Raw genomic sequence first — 16968 nt, forward strand, 5'->3', positions numbered from 1 at the left:
AAATATCTGAATGGTGAGAAAAGTGGCAGTTGACCCTAAATGACGAAAAGTGTGAGGTCATCCACATGAGTGCTAAAAGGAACTCGTGAAACTTCGGTTTCACGATAAATCGGTCTAATCTAAAAGCCATGCTAAATAACTAGGTGTTAGAATTACGAACAACTTAAATTGGGAGGAAACATAGAAAATATTGTGGGGAAGGCTAACCAAAGACCGCGTTTAATTTGGAAGGACACTTGGAAAATGTAATAGATCTAATAAGGAGAATGCTTACACCACGCTTGTCCGTCCTCTTTTAGAATACTTCTGCTCGGTGTGGGATCCTTAACAAATAGGACTGACGGAGTACATCGAAAAAGTTCAAAGAAGGGCAGAACGTTTTGTATTATCGCGAAATATGGGAGAGACTGTCACAGAAATGATACAGGATTTCAGTTGGACATCATTAGAAGAAAGGCGTTTTTCGTTGCTACGGAATCTTCTCACGAAATATCTATCACCTTTTTTCTCGTTCGAATGCGAAAATATTTTGTTGACACCGACCTACACATGGAGAAACAAAATAAGGGAAATCAGATCTCGTGCGGAAAGATATAGGTGTTCGTTCTTTCCGCGCGCTGTGCGAGATTGGAATAATTCTGAATTGTGAAGGTGGTTCGATGAACCCTCTGCCAGGCACTTAAATGTGATTTGTATGGTATCCATGTAGATGTAGGTAGATGTAGATGAATAAAAACAAGAAATTGCTAAAAAAACTTATTTCAGTCTGATAAATCTGAGACATAAGGATCAAGTTCTGTAAGGGCAAGGACCGATAAGGGGAAAATATTGGTAACAGCAAGAATTTCGATCGACCTCCTTCTGTTGTCATTATTAGTGATCTGTCCAAAGCCTCTATGGTCTCCTGTCTTCTGCCATCCTCTGCCAGACCCATGTATTTTACCTTCCTATTTATGTCGTCCACCATCATGTATCTCGTTGCTCTTCTCAATCTCCTCTCACAAACTAGTCCTTCCAAAGTGTCTGTTTGCTAGCACCCCGTCTCAATAAATGTTCCATTCAGCTCTTTTCCCTTTCTCTTACAACTCGCAACAGTCTGATGAAGAGAAAGAAAACACCTTTGTATTTCTGATTGAAACGATATAACCAATCAAAAACAAGTCAAGAATAACGCCAGTGCTTTAGATGTCAAAGGTGGGTTCACAACGACTGTGCCACAGGAAACATGTTTTTTTTTTTGTGCATAGATTGCAACTCTAACACTGATGATTAAAAGACCATTTATTAGTATTCAGAGTTCTACGTAGGCGATATTATGGTTACAGTTAGAAGTCCGGCATTTGTTTACTGCCAGAAAAACGTATCTTGATATTTTGAAAATTTCAGTTGCGTGTTTTGCTTACTCGTTATTGTTTGATGTGTGATGCGTGAAAGTGACTCCTTAGGTGCGTAAATCCTCTCCATACCCGGGTAACGTTTACGCACTCGAACTTACATAAGATTATTTTCCACTCTTAAGTGTGGTGTCGAGTTAGATGCACATGTACCAAATTACACTTATCATTCACGTTATAAGAACAAACAACTTTAAACATGATAAATCTAACCAAAAAACTGAAAAAACTCTGGAAAGAAATCCATGTAAATGTTCCCCAGTCTCTCCTACTCCTAGGCATTGACCCTGTACTCAGTTTGCATTTACAGCGAATTTATCGCACGTCGCAAAGTTACATGCAACAAGAAGAAGTGGTAGGTGACTCTGTATAAGGAGCGTAAAAGAACGGACCAGCAGAATTACATACCAGTTTCCTTAACACCGGTATGCATGAGAATTATTGAACAATTTTTAAGACCGATTATAACGAATTTTCTCGAAGCATGAATTCTCCTGCCCACAAATCAATACAGATTGAGAAAGCTTCACTGTATGGAACTAAGCTTTCATTTTTCTCGCACGATATTCTGTGAACAGCGAATCAAGGGAAACAGACAGCTGCCGTATACCTAGATTTCCGGGAAGCCCCACAGGACATTCCCACTGAACGCCCAAGAGTGCGGAATTTATTCTCAGGTACCCGAGCCGCTGCACGTAACAGAACCCAGTAAGTTGTCTTGGTTGACCAGTGTTCATCAGACATAAGAGTGACGTAAGCTGTGCCCCAAGGAGTTGTGATAGGACAGTATGACTGGACAGAGCTTCTATTTGGTATGACGAATAGAAGCTTGATGTACAGTAAATGCAAAAAGAAATGTGCACTAATGCGCATCATGAATAAGATGCGAATATTTTATAAGCAGTGTTCTGTCTGATACACTCACATTGGTTAATTATCTTACAGACATTTTACGTCATTGTAAAATTGGAAGAATTTTGTGACTGCTGTTTCAGCTCCTTTCTTAGTATTAGCTTTAGTAAGAAGTAACGAATGTCAGTGTTCCCCTCATCTTGTAGCCATAGAAATTACTAGGGAATATACATTTTTGGGTGAAATATTTGTCTCCGAAACTTACCAAATAATACGTGGAAGTAATATTTACTTAAATAGGTAAAGGTAAGAAACGGTATTATTTCTATAATTTATTTATTTATATTCCCAAAATATACAGCACTAAGTCTTTAATTAAGACTTTCTTTCTAAATTGTGTACAAAACAATTTCAATCAAATTTCTCTCAATTTTTCATGGGGAGCTAGAAAAATTTCAAGTTGTGGTGGTGGATGCAGCATGAAGTGCATAATTGGCAATGTTTAGTTGGATGTTTTGGTGACGGAATGTCCATTTGTCAGATGTTCAGATGAGTACCCATTCTTCTATTTACAAAACTCGGCGCTCCTTCCAAACGACCTATCGACGAGATATACATTTCCTGGTGTCACAGAGCGATAAACTGCCTGAGTGTGCCGTTTGGAATCATTCAAGGAAAAATTGTGGAGAATCTCCTCGTTCCTCATCTGATCAGTCCACCGAAATTAAACATCCTTCTGTAGCACCACGGCTCGAAACCTCCGAGTCTCTTCTTTCCCGTCTTTACCACAAATGTACATTCTCATAGATTTATTCCGTAAATTGGGGATAGAGTTCTTTTATTGTGCCCTTTATGTCTGTGCTCGGCTGCTTTCTATGTCCTCCTTTCAAGACAGTAGGAATCCTTCTCTTCACCTTCTTTGTGGTTCCCAATTTTGATGGTAATTTTACCGCTAATCTAATTTTACCTATTCCTCATTACTCTCGTATCATTCGGTAGACTCCCATTCCATTGTGTGTCCTCTTTGGGCTATTCATTCTGTTCAACACATTCTGCAGTTCTTATTCACTCTCACTTATGATACCATTGTCATCAGCAGATTTTATCATTGATATTATTTCTACCGAAATTATAATCACACTCCCCGAAACTTCCGGTTATTTTCCTCATTACTTCCTTGATGTACAGATTGAACAGTAGGGTCCTAAGACAACGTACCTGTCTTACAACCTCCCCATCCCAATCACTTCGCTCTTGGTCTTCCACTCTTATTATTTCCTCTTGGTTCTTGTACATATTGAACATTATCCATTTTACCCTATACCTTAGTCACATTTCGAACATGGGACGCCATTTTATATTGTACAAGGCCTTTTTCAGGTCGATAAATTCTATGACCTGTCTTGATTTTTTGTTTAGTTTTGCATCCACTATCATGCAAAACGTCAGGACTGCGGCCGGCCTGGGTGGCCGAGCGGTTCTAGGCGCTACAGTCTGGAACCGCGCGACCGCTGCGGTCGCAGGTTCGAATCCTGCCTCGGGCATGGATGCGTGTGATGTCCTTAGTTAGGTTTAAGTAGTTCTAAGTTCTAGGGGACTGATGACCTCAGACGTTAAGTCCCATAGTTCTTAGAGCCATTTGAACCATTTGACTGCTTCCCTCATGCCTTTACCTTTCCTAAAGCCAAACTCATCGTCTCATAACGGTTCCTTAGTTTTCTTCTATGCCTCTATATATTTTCATTGTAAGCAACTTGAATGAATGAGCTGTCTCCACAATATCCTTTCTTTCAGGAGTGCTAGTTCTGCAAGTTTCGCAGGAGAGCTTCTGTATAGTTTGGAAGGTAGGAGACGAGGTACTGGCAGAAGTAAAGCTGTGAGGACGGACCGTGAGTCGTGCTGGGTGGCTCAGTTGGTAGAGCACTTGCCCGCGAAAGGCGAAGTTACCTAGTTCGAGTCTCGGTCCGGCACACAGTTTTAATCTACCAGGAAGTTTCGTATCAGCGCTCACTCCGCTGCCGAGTGAATGTCTCATTCTGATACTAAGATAGTTTTCGCACTTATCTGCTCTTGGTAACTGCGGCGTTGTGTGGACGGTTTTCATTCCGCATGTCTGGTAGTACACTATCTGTCCGAAAGTATTAGTTGACATTGATATGGGGAGTGTACATCCTTCAACTTTATAACGGATTGACCTCTGGTGGGGAACGAGGCGTCTGAAAGCCTGTAGAGGATTGGCTGCCAATTCTTCCTCTAGCGCCGAAACCAGAGAAGATGGCGATGTTGTACACTGGCGACGCTCTGATTCATTCCAAAGGCGTTTGATACGCTCCGATATTCCAGGCTGTTAACGAAGGTGGAAGTATACGGAATTTCTTCTCGGACATGTGTGTGGCTCGAAGACTTCTTAAATAATAGAACCCAGTATATTGCCCTCGATACGCGTTCGTAGGCGACAAGAGTATCGTGAGGAGTGCCCTGGGAAGTGTGACAGAAGCGCTTCTGTTCTCTATATACATAAATAATTTGGCGGGGAGGGCGAACAGCAGTCTGTGGTTGTTTGTTGATGATGCCGTGGTGTACGGTAAGGTGTCGAAGATAGATGACTGTAGAAAGATACAAGACAGACAAAATTTCCAATTGGTGTGATGAACTGCAGCTAGCCGCAAAATGGAAATATGTAAGTTAATGCGGATGAGTAGGAAGATCAAAGCTGTAATAACCGGACACTGTATTACAAGCGTCATACTTGACACAGTCAGGACATTTAAATATCTGAGCATAGCTCCGGAAAGCGATACGAGATGAAATGAGCATGTGATAATTGCAGTATGGAAGGCTAATGGTCGACTTCGGTTTATTGGGAGAATTTTAGGAAAGAGTAGTCCACCTGTAAATGAGACCGTGTGTAGGACACTGGTACGACCTATTCTCCAGCATTGTTCGAGTGTTTGGGATTCGTACCTGATCGGATTGAACATCACAGCAATTCAGAGGCGGGCTGCTAGATTTGTTACCGGTACGTTCGAGCAATCTGTGTTATAGACATGCTTCGGGATCTCAGGTGGGAATCCCTGGAGGAAAGGCGACGTTCCTTTCGAGAAACAGTATTGAGAAATTTTAGAGAACCGGCAACTGAAGCTGACTGCCGAACGGTTCTAGTGCCGCCAACGTACATTGTGCGTGTGGGCCAAGAAGATGACACACGAGAAAGTAAGGCTCACACTGAGACCTATAGACAATCGTCTTTCCCTCGCTCTATTTGCGAGTGGAACATGAAAGTAAATGACAAGTAGTGGTACAGGGTGTCTTCCGCCACGCAGCGTACCGTTGCTTGGTGAGTATCTATGTAGATGTAGATGCAGGGCGCTCCACAGCATTTCATGTCGGGACACTGGACGGGCTTCTCCATTTCAGGAACGTTACTGTACATGGACCACTGTCTCATAGGTGTTGGGGTATGACTGAGTGCACTGCTATGCTACTGTTCCTCTAATCTAGATTGTACGCAATGCCACAAAATATGTTCATAGCTTCCGGATTCAGTGTTTCCTTAAGTGCGGTAAGGGGAGCACACTCTAGCAATGGAAAACACCCCCGTACTGTAACACCACTTATCTACACTTCATTGTTGGCACTACCATGATGGCTGGTAAAGTTTTCTACGCATTCGCTAAACCCAAGTCCTTCAACGGGACTGACAGAGGACGTAGCGTCATTCGTCACTGTAGATGACTGGTTTCTACTAATGCTATGTCCTGTGGCGTTGCCCTTTACACCACCTCAAGCAGGACTTGGCACTGCCTGAAGAAAAGTGTGGCTTGCAAGAAGCTGGTGGATCAATGTACCCCACATTTTTTGACTCCCAACCCCCCGTCATTGACCTACCTGGTATAACGGTAGCACTTTTGAAGAGACGGGTGTTTCCTTCCAATGATTTCATGCAATTTTACATACATCCTCTTGATTACTGGGCAGACTCTGTCTTTCGGAACATGAGGTCTACTTGGTCCTGGTTTCGCTGTGGTTCTTCCTTAGCGTTTCTACTTCGCAATCACATTACTAACATTGGACTAGTACAGCTTCAGAAGTTTCACTTACACCTTCCAGACTGACAGGCCAAGTCGATATGTACTAACTTTTCGTCTCCGGCTGCGGGAGACATCCTCGGAGTTGAAGTGGCGGGATGCAGTAAGATATGTAAGGAGCCCAGACAATATGGAGGTGTTATAAAATCCTCGGGGACAGAGCTAACAAAATTTGTGCCCCGTTTTATGTACAAGGCGAGGTTAGCCACCTACGGTCGACATTTAAGAAGAATAGCTGTTCTAACAAGGGGTTTAGTCTCTATGTATGTGCCGATTTTAGCCGATTACAGCAGTAAACTTGTGCCGCAACTTGTAACCATGGTTTTATCATTCTGTGGTAGCTGTCTGTCTTTTTTATTATGATTTTTATTCTTGGCTCACGGAGCACAAACATGTCATTTAACGAGAGCACTGTTGCTGAAGTTTTAAAGTTGTTATGTGATACCAAGTAACTTTTACCATTGCGATGAAGATAGTCTTAGAACTATCGAAACCTTGTAAATATCTTTTTTGCGTAATTGTGTGCTACAGGTTAGCTGTTACATTTCAAATAATTGCATACACGGTTGCTGAGGTAACAGCCTCAAAATGCTTAAAAATTCTATTATGGAGCTAGGTCGAGCTATTCGCCCTATTGAGAGAATCAGGATCAACTGGGAACGGCGGCCGCCCAACGAGAAACATTTTCTTCCGTCTATTAGCAGAATTACAGATCACATTGAGAAATTGTTAGGTAATGGTAGAGTTGAAACTATTTTAATGACGTACAGGAAGATGAAAAGGAGAAAAAAATGGAACGGACAATGTGTACGACAACCTTTGGCTACGCTCGGTATTAGCCCACAAGTTGAAGCAAATTTTTATATACCAGGCCCACGAAAAGAAATGTTAACCAAAGAGGAACTGCAGTCTGGGACATACGGACAAATCTAAAACATGTAAATCCAGAGAGCAATCATGAAATAAAATTCAGTAAGACGAGACTCATATACGAGGTGCATTCAAGTTCGAAGGCCTCCGATTTTTTTTCTAATTAACTACTCACCCGAAATCGATTAAACTGGCGTTACTTCTCGACGTAATCTCCCTGCAGACGTACACATTGTTCACAACGCTGACGCCATGATTCCATGGCAGCGGCGAAGGTTCCTTTAGGAGTCTGTTTTGACCACTGGAAAATCGCTGAGGCAATAGCAGCATGGCTGGTGAATGTGCGGCCACGGAGAGTGTCTTTCATTGTTGGAAATAGCCAAAAGTCACTAGGAGCCAGGTCAGGTGAGTAGGGAACATGAGGAATCACTTCAAAGTTGTTATCACGAAGAAACTGTTGCGTAACGTTAGCTCGATGTGCAGGTGCGTTGTCTTGGTGAAACAACACACGCGCAGACCTTCCCGGACGTTTTTGCTGCAGTGCAGGAAGGAATTTGTTCTTCAAAACATTTTCGTAGGCTGCACCTGTTACCGTAGTGCTCTTTGGAACGCAATGGGTAAGGATTATGCCCTCGCTGTCACAGAACATGGACACCGTCATTTTTACCCGAAATTTTTTTGGTGGCAGTGAATCTGTGTGCTTCCATTGAGCTGACTGGCGCTTTGTTTCTGGATTGAAAAATGGCATCCACGTCTCATCCATTGTCACAACCGACGAAAAGAAAGTCCCATTCATGCTGTCATTGCGCGTCAACATTGCTTGGTAACATGCCACACGGGCAGCCTTGTGGTCGTCCGTCAGCATTTGTGGCACCCACCTGGATGACACTTTTCGCATTTTCAGGTCGTCATGCAGGACTGTGTGCACAGAACCCACAGAAATGCCAACTCTGGAGGCGATCTGTTCAACAGTCATTCGGCGATCCCCCAAAACAATTCTCTCCACTTTCTCGATCATGTCGTCAGACCGGCTTGTGGGAGCCCGAGGTTGTTTCGGTTTGTTGTCACATGATGTTCTGCTTTCATTAAACTGTCGCACCCACGAAAGCACTTTCGACACATCCATAACTCCAGCACCACATGTCTCCTTCAACTGTCGATGAATTTCAGTTGGTTTCACATCACACAAATTCAGAAAACGAATGATTGCACGCTGTTCAAGTAAGGAAAACGTCGCCATTTTAAGTATTTAAAACAGTTCTCATTCTCGCCGCTGGCGGTAAAATTCCATCTGCTGTACGGTGCTGCCATCACTGGGACGTATTGACAATGAACGCGGCCTCATTTTAAAACAATGTGCATGTTTCTATCTCTTTCGAGTCCGGTGAAAAAAAAATCGGAGGCCTTAGAAATTGAATGCACCTCGTAGAAAATATTACATTATCTAGTGCTCAAGTGTAGAAAGCTTATTAAGATTTATAAAAACACAGCAACAATTTAAAAAGAAAAGTGGAAGGCCCCCAATTAGATGAAATAAGGATATCCACGGCTCCCACAGAATGATGATCGATTACTTTCAATCGAGAATGTTGGCGCTGTCAGAGACAGTGATGGACTGGTGCCCTCTATGCTGCCTATAGATTTACCTCTCCCTCGAGTTCCGATTGCACTGCGCCGCATCACATCTGACGATGGCGCTTGCAGCCGGAGACGAAACGCCAAGGGAAAGTTTTACATATCAGCGATGACCTGTCAGCCCGGAAGTTTCAGCTGATGTTAATACCGGCCGTGAAAACACGTAGTGTGAGCCTTAGAAGAGTTGAAATGTCCCTGATGCGTTTGTTACTCGTGTGACATCCAGTCACTAGCCCATGTTCTAATTCACTGCACTCTCCTGACCTTTCTACTCTGAAGTTACTACATCTCTATTGATAACATAATACTTTCCGCCTCCCTTTTATACTTGTCGTCCACTGATAATGTCATCTAGTGATCATTTCCGTTCTACATAAAGGTGTTCGGATACGTTTGATCTGATAGCGGATATCTCCAGTCTTAGTTGGTACAAACCATCTTCAGTGGTGTTTTGGCTGTGTCTTCCCCTTATGGTTTTAGATATTCCAAAGTAATAACGCAAGTGCTTCCCACCTTACTTGATAGAAATTCTTCCAATGCTATGCTCAACTGCAGTAATGGTTCAGTCTTGTCCTCCACATCGACTGCGGTATCTTATTCTATGACATCATCACAGAGTTCCTCCCCGACATTGAGGCCTTCAGGATAGTCTTTCGACCTACCCGCTTTCCCCTCTGTATTCCACAGTGAAAGTCATCTTGCCTCTTAATGTTGACATCAATAGAGGATCGAAAACAAAGTGACGCATCTAATTTCTATCTCTTTGCTGAGCTGATATTTTCTGGGCCCTCTAGAGTTAAGATTCAGTCTGAGTCAACTGTAGCTCACAAACAAGTCACTTAAAAGTAAAAAACCAAAAACAAAAAACACGTGTTTCAGACTGTTTAAGAACCTCTCAGCACACGAGAAAAGAAAAGTTGCAGTGCAGATGAGTTTCTGAAAGAGCCACCTCAGGATGGGTCATTTTCAAGCGTAGATAGTATGAGAGACGTAGTAGTTAAAAACCTCGCTACGGGTATTTCAAGCACCACTCTGACAAGCTTATCTGCCATCGTTGGGCATATATCCGTCAAACGACTTTTCGCAGGGGATCCTTACTACGACATTAGACGCGGCACAGGGGGCATCAAGGAGGAGGAATTTATTGCCTGCTGAGCGCGGTGAATTACCCACGAGCTTGGAAAATACCTTAGCTCACTCTTGTTTACAAAAAGGGCAACATGTCGGATGAACAGAATTACAGCCCCATATAGCCAACGATATTCGGTATTTTCTGTGATATTTCTGAGGCATCTGAATGCGTAAATCATGTTACCCTCTTAGAAAAATGTCAATTTTATGAAACTGATTGCTTTAGACACAATTGTTTTCATTCATATTTAACGAATAGAATGCAGACAGATGTGCTAAATAATTCAAAATACTTTGGACGGGTGAGAAATCACGAAGAGTGTTGCACAAGGTTCAGTTTTGGGTGCATTCCTATTCCTTACCTATTTGGAAGACCTTGAGAGGGATCGTCGTTTCTTTACATTCCGTTCAAATACGTGAAGTGTCAACAAGTTTGTACTTTCAATACGTTATGTAATTATCTATGTTATCAAAAAACGTTTGGCATCTGGTGTGCAAATTTCAAATTGTAGATCGATAAAACTATTGGTCTGTGAGCAAAATTTATGGAGTTGGAATTTTGGACCACTCAGTGTTGTAGAACAAATGTGGTTGTTAATCAGAACGTACTCGGTTTCAGGTTTTAACTCGCCACCACTTACACTTTGATTAGTAGTCATCATTAGCGGCTGAAGACTTCCGACATAAGAAACCACCCTCATTCTGCCAACGGCTTTGTCAAAGAGGGCGGAAGAGCATATAGAGGTTCAGGGCACTCTCTTGTCCTTGGCGTGGAAAAGTGCACTAAAGGCGGAAGAATGTATAGAATGTATCAGTCTGGCGAAATACCATCTGACTTTCGGAAAAATATTATCCTCACAATTCCGAAGAATTCAACAGCTGACAAGTGCGAGAATTATCGCACGATCAGCTTAACAGCTCATGTATCCAAGTTGTTTCCAAGAATAATGTACAGAGGAATGGAAAAGAAACCGGAGAGAGTCTTAGATGACGAACAGTTTGGTTTTAGGAAAGGTAACGGCATGAGAGAAGCTATTCTGACGTTGCGGTTGATAATGGAAGCAAGACTAAAGAAAAATTAAGTGATATTCGTAGGATTTGTCGACCTGGAAAAGTCGTTCGACAATGTAAACAGTGGAATATGTTCGAAATTCAAAGAAAAATAGCGATAAGTTATAGGGAGAGACGGGTAGTGTACAATATGTACAAGAGGCAAGAGGGAATAATAGGAGTGGACGGCCAAGAAAGAAGTGCTCAGATTAAAAAGAGTGTAGGCAGGGATTTAATCTTTCACTCCTGCTGTTCGATCTGTACATCGAAGAAGCAATGATGAAAATAAAAGAAAGATTCAGGGGAGGAATTAAAATTAAGGTGAAAGGATATCAATGATACGATTCGCCGCTGACACTTCTATTCCGAGTAAAAGTGAAGAAGAATTACAGGACCGGCTGAATGGAATGCTCAGTCTAATGAGTACAGGATATATGTAATGAGAAGTAGCAGAAATGAGAACAGCGAGAAACTCGACATCAGGCCTGATGGTCACTAGGTAGATGAAGTTAAGGAACTCTGCTACCTAGGCAGTAAAATAGCCAGTGATTGACGGATCAAGGAGGACATTAAAAGGAGACTGGCAATGGCAGAAAAGGCATTACTGGCCACTACTATCAAACATAGGCCTTGATTTCAGGAAGAAATTTCCGAGAATGTACGTACGGAGCACAGCATTCTATGGTACTCGAACTGCGGGGAAACCTCAAGAGAACAGAATCGAAGCGTTTGAGATATGGTGATACAGACATGTTGAAATTTAGGTGAACTGATCAGGTAAAGAGTGAGGAGATTCTTCCAGAATCGGAGAGGAAAGGAATATATGGAAAACACTGACGAGGAGAAGGTACAGGATGATGGGACGTCTGTTAAGACATCAGGGAATAGCTTGCTTGGTTCCAGAGTGAGCTGTAGAGGGCAAAAACTGTATAGGAAGAGAGTGATTGGAATACGTCCAGGAAATAATTGAGGACGTAAGTTGTAAGTGCTACTTTGAGATGAAAAGGTTGGCACAGAAGAAGAATTCATTGTTCGAGGCGGGCCGTATCATCCAGTCAGAAAACAGACAAGTCAAAAAAAAAAAAAAAAAAAAAAAAGAACATATATACACATAGCAAGAATTGATGTATCACAGGAACTGGAGTTAAATTACAATTAAATGAACTGGAGTTAGTAAACAGGGCACCATTCTCCAGATTTTCGGGTGTAGATATTGATGAAAACTTTAAGAAACATACACTACTGGCCATTAAAATTGCTACAACAAGAAGAAATGTAGATGATAAACAGGTATTCATTGGACATAAATATTATACTAGAACTGACATGTGATTACATTTTCACTCAATTTTGGTGCATAGATCCTGAGAAATCAATACCCAGAACAACTAACTCTGGCCGTAATAACGGCCTTGATACACCTGGGCATTGAGTCAAACAGAGCTTGGATGGCGTGTACAGGTACGGCTGCCCATGCAGCTTCAACACGATACCACAGTTCATCGAGAGTAGTGAATGGCGTATTGTGACGAGCCAGTTGCTCGACCAACATTGACCAGACATTTTCAATTGGTGAGAGATCTGGAGAATGTGCTGGCCGGGGCAGCAGCCGAACAATTTCTTTATCCAGAAAGGCCCGTACAGGTCCTGCAACATGCGGTCGTGCATTATCCCGCTGAAATGTAGGGTTTCGCAGGGATCGAATGCTGGGTAGAGCGACGGGTCGTAACACATCTGAAATTTAACGTCCACTGTTTAAAGTGCCGTAAATGCGAACAAGAGGTGACCAATGGCACCCCATACCATCACGCTGGGTGATACGCCAGTATGGCGATGAGAATACACGTTCCAGTGTACGGTCACCGCGATGTCACCAAACATCGATGCGACCATCACGATGCTCTAAACAGAACCTGGATTCATCCGAAAAAATGACGTTTTGCCATTCGTGCACCCAGGTTCGTCGTTGAGTACACCATTGCAGGCGCTCCTGTCTGTGATGCAGCGTCAAAGTTAACCGCAGCCGTGGTCTCCGAGCTGATAGTCCATGCTGCTGCAAACGTCGTCGAACTGTTGTTGTCTTGCAGACGTCCCCATCTGTTGACTCAGGGATCGAGACATGGCTGCACGATCCGTTACAGCCATGCGGATAAGATGCCTGTCATCTCGACTCCTAGTCATACGAGGCCGTTGGGATCCAGCACGGCGTTCCGTATTACCCTCCTGAACCCACCGATTCCATATTCTGCTAGCCGTCATTGGATCTTGAGCAGCGCCAGCAGCAATGTCGCGATACGATAAACCGCAATCGCGATAGGCTACAATCCGATCTTTATCAAAGTCGGAAATGTGATGGTACGCATTTCTCCTCCTTACACGAGGCATCACAATAACGTTTCACCAAGCAACGCCGGTCAACTGCTGGTTGTGTATGAGAAATCAGTTGGAAACTTTCCTCATGTCAACACGTTGTAGGTGTCGCCACCGGCGCCAACCTTGTGTGAATGCCCTGAAAAGCTTCTTGTTCCTGTCGGTTGAATTTCGCGTCTGTTGCACATCATCTTCGTGGTGTAAGAATTTTAATGGCCAGTAGTGTAATTCTAAGTTGGCTCAAATGTGGCTACTGACTTTTTCTGTAGTGGTGGTAAAACGTGGTGTTCTGGGGCTCGGCGATGCTTCCAACATCAAGGCGTCGACATATGCAAAAACTAGACCTGAGCGCAGGTAACCCTTTTGACACCCCGTGTACACCGTTTGCCACCAAGCAGGCGCCAGAGCAGCAACAGAGCACCACTTTCCTGAGTTTGCGTAGAAGTTTCTCTACAGGTACACTATGTGATCAAAAGTATCCCGACACCTCCTAAAACATACGTTTTTGATATTAGGTGCATTGTGCTGCCACCTACTGCCAGGTACTCCGCATCAGCGACCTCAGTAGTCATTTGAGATGTTGAGAGAGCAGAATGGGGCCCTTTGCGGAACTCACGGGCTTCGAACGTGGTCGGGTGGTTGAGTATCACTTGTCATACGTCTGTACGCGAGATTTTCACACTCCTAAATATCCCTAGGTCCACTTTTTCCGATGTGATAGTGAAGTGGAAATGTGAAGGGACACGTACAACACAAAAGAGTACAGGCCGACGTCGCCTATTGACTGACAGAGACCTTAGACAGTTGAAGAGGATCGTAATGTGTAATATCCTGGCCAGCACACACGAATTCCAAACTGCATCAGGATCCACTGCAAGTACTAAGACAGTTAGGCGAGAGGTGTGAAAACTTGGATTTGATGGTCGAGCGGCACCTCATAAGCCGCACATCACGTCGGTAAATGCCACACTACGCCTAGTTTAGTTTAAACACTGGACCATAGAACAGTGGAAAAACGTTGTATGGAGTGATGAATTACGGGACACAATGTGACGATCCGATGGCAAGTTGTCGGTATGGCGAATGCCTGGTGAACGTCATCTGCCAGCGTGTATAGTGCCAACAGTAAAATTCGGAGGCTATGATGTTATGGTGTGGTCGTGTTTTCCATGGAATGTATCTTGCAGTTCTTGTTGTTTCGAGTGGCACTGTCACAGCACAGGCGAACATTGCTTGTTTAAGCCCCTTCCTGCTTCCCACTGCTCAAGAGCAATTCGAGGGCAGCGACTGCATCTTTCAACACGATATGGAACACCTGTTCATAATGCACGGCCTGTGGCTTAGTGGTTACACGACAGTAACATTCCTGTAATAGACTAGCCTGCTCGGAGTCCGGACCTGAATCCTACAGAACACCTTTGGGATGTTTTGGAACGCCGACTTCGTGCCAGGCCTCACCGACCGACATCGATACCTCTCGTCAGTGCAGCCCTCCGCGAAGAATGGGCTGCCATTTCCCAGGGAACCTTCCAGCATGTGATTGAACGTATGTCTGCGGGAGTGGAAGCTGTCATCGGGACTAAGGGTGGGCCAACACCATTTTGAATTCCACAACTGCAGATGGAGGGCGCCACGATCTTGTAAGTTATTATCAGCCAGGTTCCGGATACTTTTGATCACATAGGTGGTCGAAAAATGTGTGTGGTTCGTAACGAGGGTGTTGCCAAACAGGGGTATTTAGTGGGACTTTCCGAAGTTTTCTTCACGCATTTGTCAGCATTGCAGCTCTGCGCAATAAAGCCACAGTCAGTTGCTAAATAGGTAGCCGGAAAAAGCATAAAAACTTGCTGCTCCATCGGACTACGTTCTAATTAAGTCCGTTTGGAGAAAACCCTAGTGAAGAAACCCTAGTGGTTCAATCTGCAAAAGCCACTTTCTATGGGCTTGCAGCCCCACAGTAATGTTAGAGAACACTTGAATCGTTCAGGGAGTGTCAGCAGTGTCGAACATTGCCAAAAACTTCGACCTGTTACTCACCACACTGGGGAGTGTCGTTTTAGGCAGTGAAATGTGTGGGAATCAACTTCCCAAGGGGAGGGGTGATTTCATCTACGTCCTCACTGTCCTCAGGACTTTTCCTCTTGAGTATCAGCGGCGATGTTTTCCTCAGACATCGAAAGTAAAACTGCGTGGCGGTTCCGACCTCCGTCGCAGTGGCGTCAGGAGATGGAGTGAAATGTGGGTAAAAGGGTGTGTGACGACCTTCCCTTCTTGAGACCGATTCCGAAGGTGCCACGCTTTTTCGCCATTATAGACGGACGCTGCAGGCACCGTCGGGCCTAATTTCAAGCATGAGTCTCACAATGGGATACAAGTACACCTCTTAAAAAACGTGATACTTTAATAGTGTTGTGCAGCGTATATTACTATTGGGCACAAAATTAGGAAATATGACGTCATTAATACTGAGATGCGTGAAAAACGGAGCGCAAATTGCCCATCCATTGCTTGATAATGAGAGCGAAACTACTTTTTTGGCTTAACAGTTTCGGATATTAAGTTTATCATTAATCTCTGTGTGAATAACCCGAAACTAAAATAAACAACATAATTAGGGTTTTGCGTCTTCAAGCATAAAAGGTGTACGAAGGGCGTTCAGTAAGTAATCCAATACATTTCCTTTTCTGTACCGGTTTCGATTTAAAAAATGCTGTATTTGTTGTGGGACGTCGTGGAATATTCCCACTGTACCCCTTATAGTTTTACGAAACTTTCTACGGAGACTCAGCAGTGAACAAAAGCACAGTGAATCGTTGAGTGAGGCATCTATCATTATCGCACTATATGTAGCCTCAAAGTGGCATCTCCAGCGGAGGTGCATTCCAAGCAGAGAACTGACAGTGAGTTTCATTTGGCGAAAGACTAGAGCATCACACATATCCACAGCCGCTTGTGCAATGGCTATGGTGACTCAGAAGTGAACAAAAGCACGGTGAGTCGTCGGGCGAGGCATCTATCATCATCGCAACGAGGTGGTGCAGACTCGTCCGATCTCCCGCGTGCTGGGGGCGCAAACATCTGCGACTCCTGCAAGGTTGGAATGTGCGGACACTCTCCTGCGAGGTGATCACGGATCACGAGCGAGCACCTCGCTACACAATTGGATGTCTCTCTTGCCATTGCTGACACACTCGGCCGCCACTAGGGTACTCTAAGACGTGTGCCCGCTGGATTCCTCACCACCTAACAGAAACTATAAAGAGCAACGAAGGGGCATCTGTGCGGAATTGCTTGCGTGTTAGCAGTCTGATCGTCATAATCTCTTGTCTAAAATCGTCACAGGAGGTCGAATCGTAAACGAAACGGTGATCCATGGAGTGGCACTACACCGCCCCTAAGCCGCAGCCTCAGCTGCCAAAGTCATGGCAACGGCCTTCTGGAGCCCACCAAGCACTCCCTCATGGCACAACTCGGAATTGTAATGTAATACCCCAAGTCGCAGTACCCGTGGTCTACGGGTAGCGTCTTTGATTTATAATCAAAACGTCTTCAGTCCCGGGTTCGATCCCCGCCACTGC

The 16968-nt window shown here is 43.9% G+C and overlaps 1 non-coding gene across 1 annotated transcript; it reads left to right on the top strand.

Annotated features, from left to right (window-relative positions):
• The first annotated feature begins 3706 nt into the window (after nt 1-3706).
• Trnas-gga lies at nt 3707-3790 on the top strand. The gene is given in 2 exon segments: nt 3707-3746; nt 3756-3790. It is a non-coding gene; the product is annotated as a tRNA-Ser (tRNA).
• Nucleotides 3791-16968: the final 13178 nt, after the last annotated feature.

This window comes from Schistocerca americana, chromosome 9 (assembly GCF_021461395.2).
Source record: "Schistocerca americana isolate TAMUIC-IGC-003095 chromosome 9, iqSchAmer2.1, whole genome shotgun sequence".
NCBI classification, from domain to species: domain Eukaryota; kingdom Metazoa; phylum Arthropoda; class Insecta; order Orthoptera; family Acrididae; genus Schistocerca; species Schistocerca americana.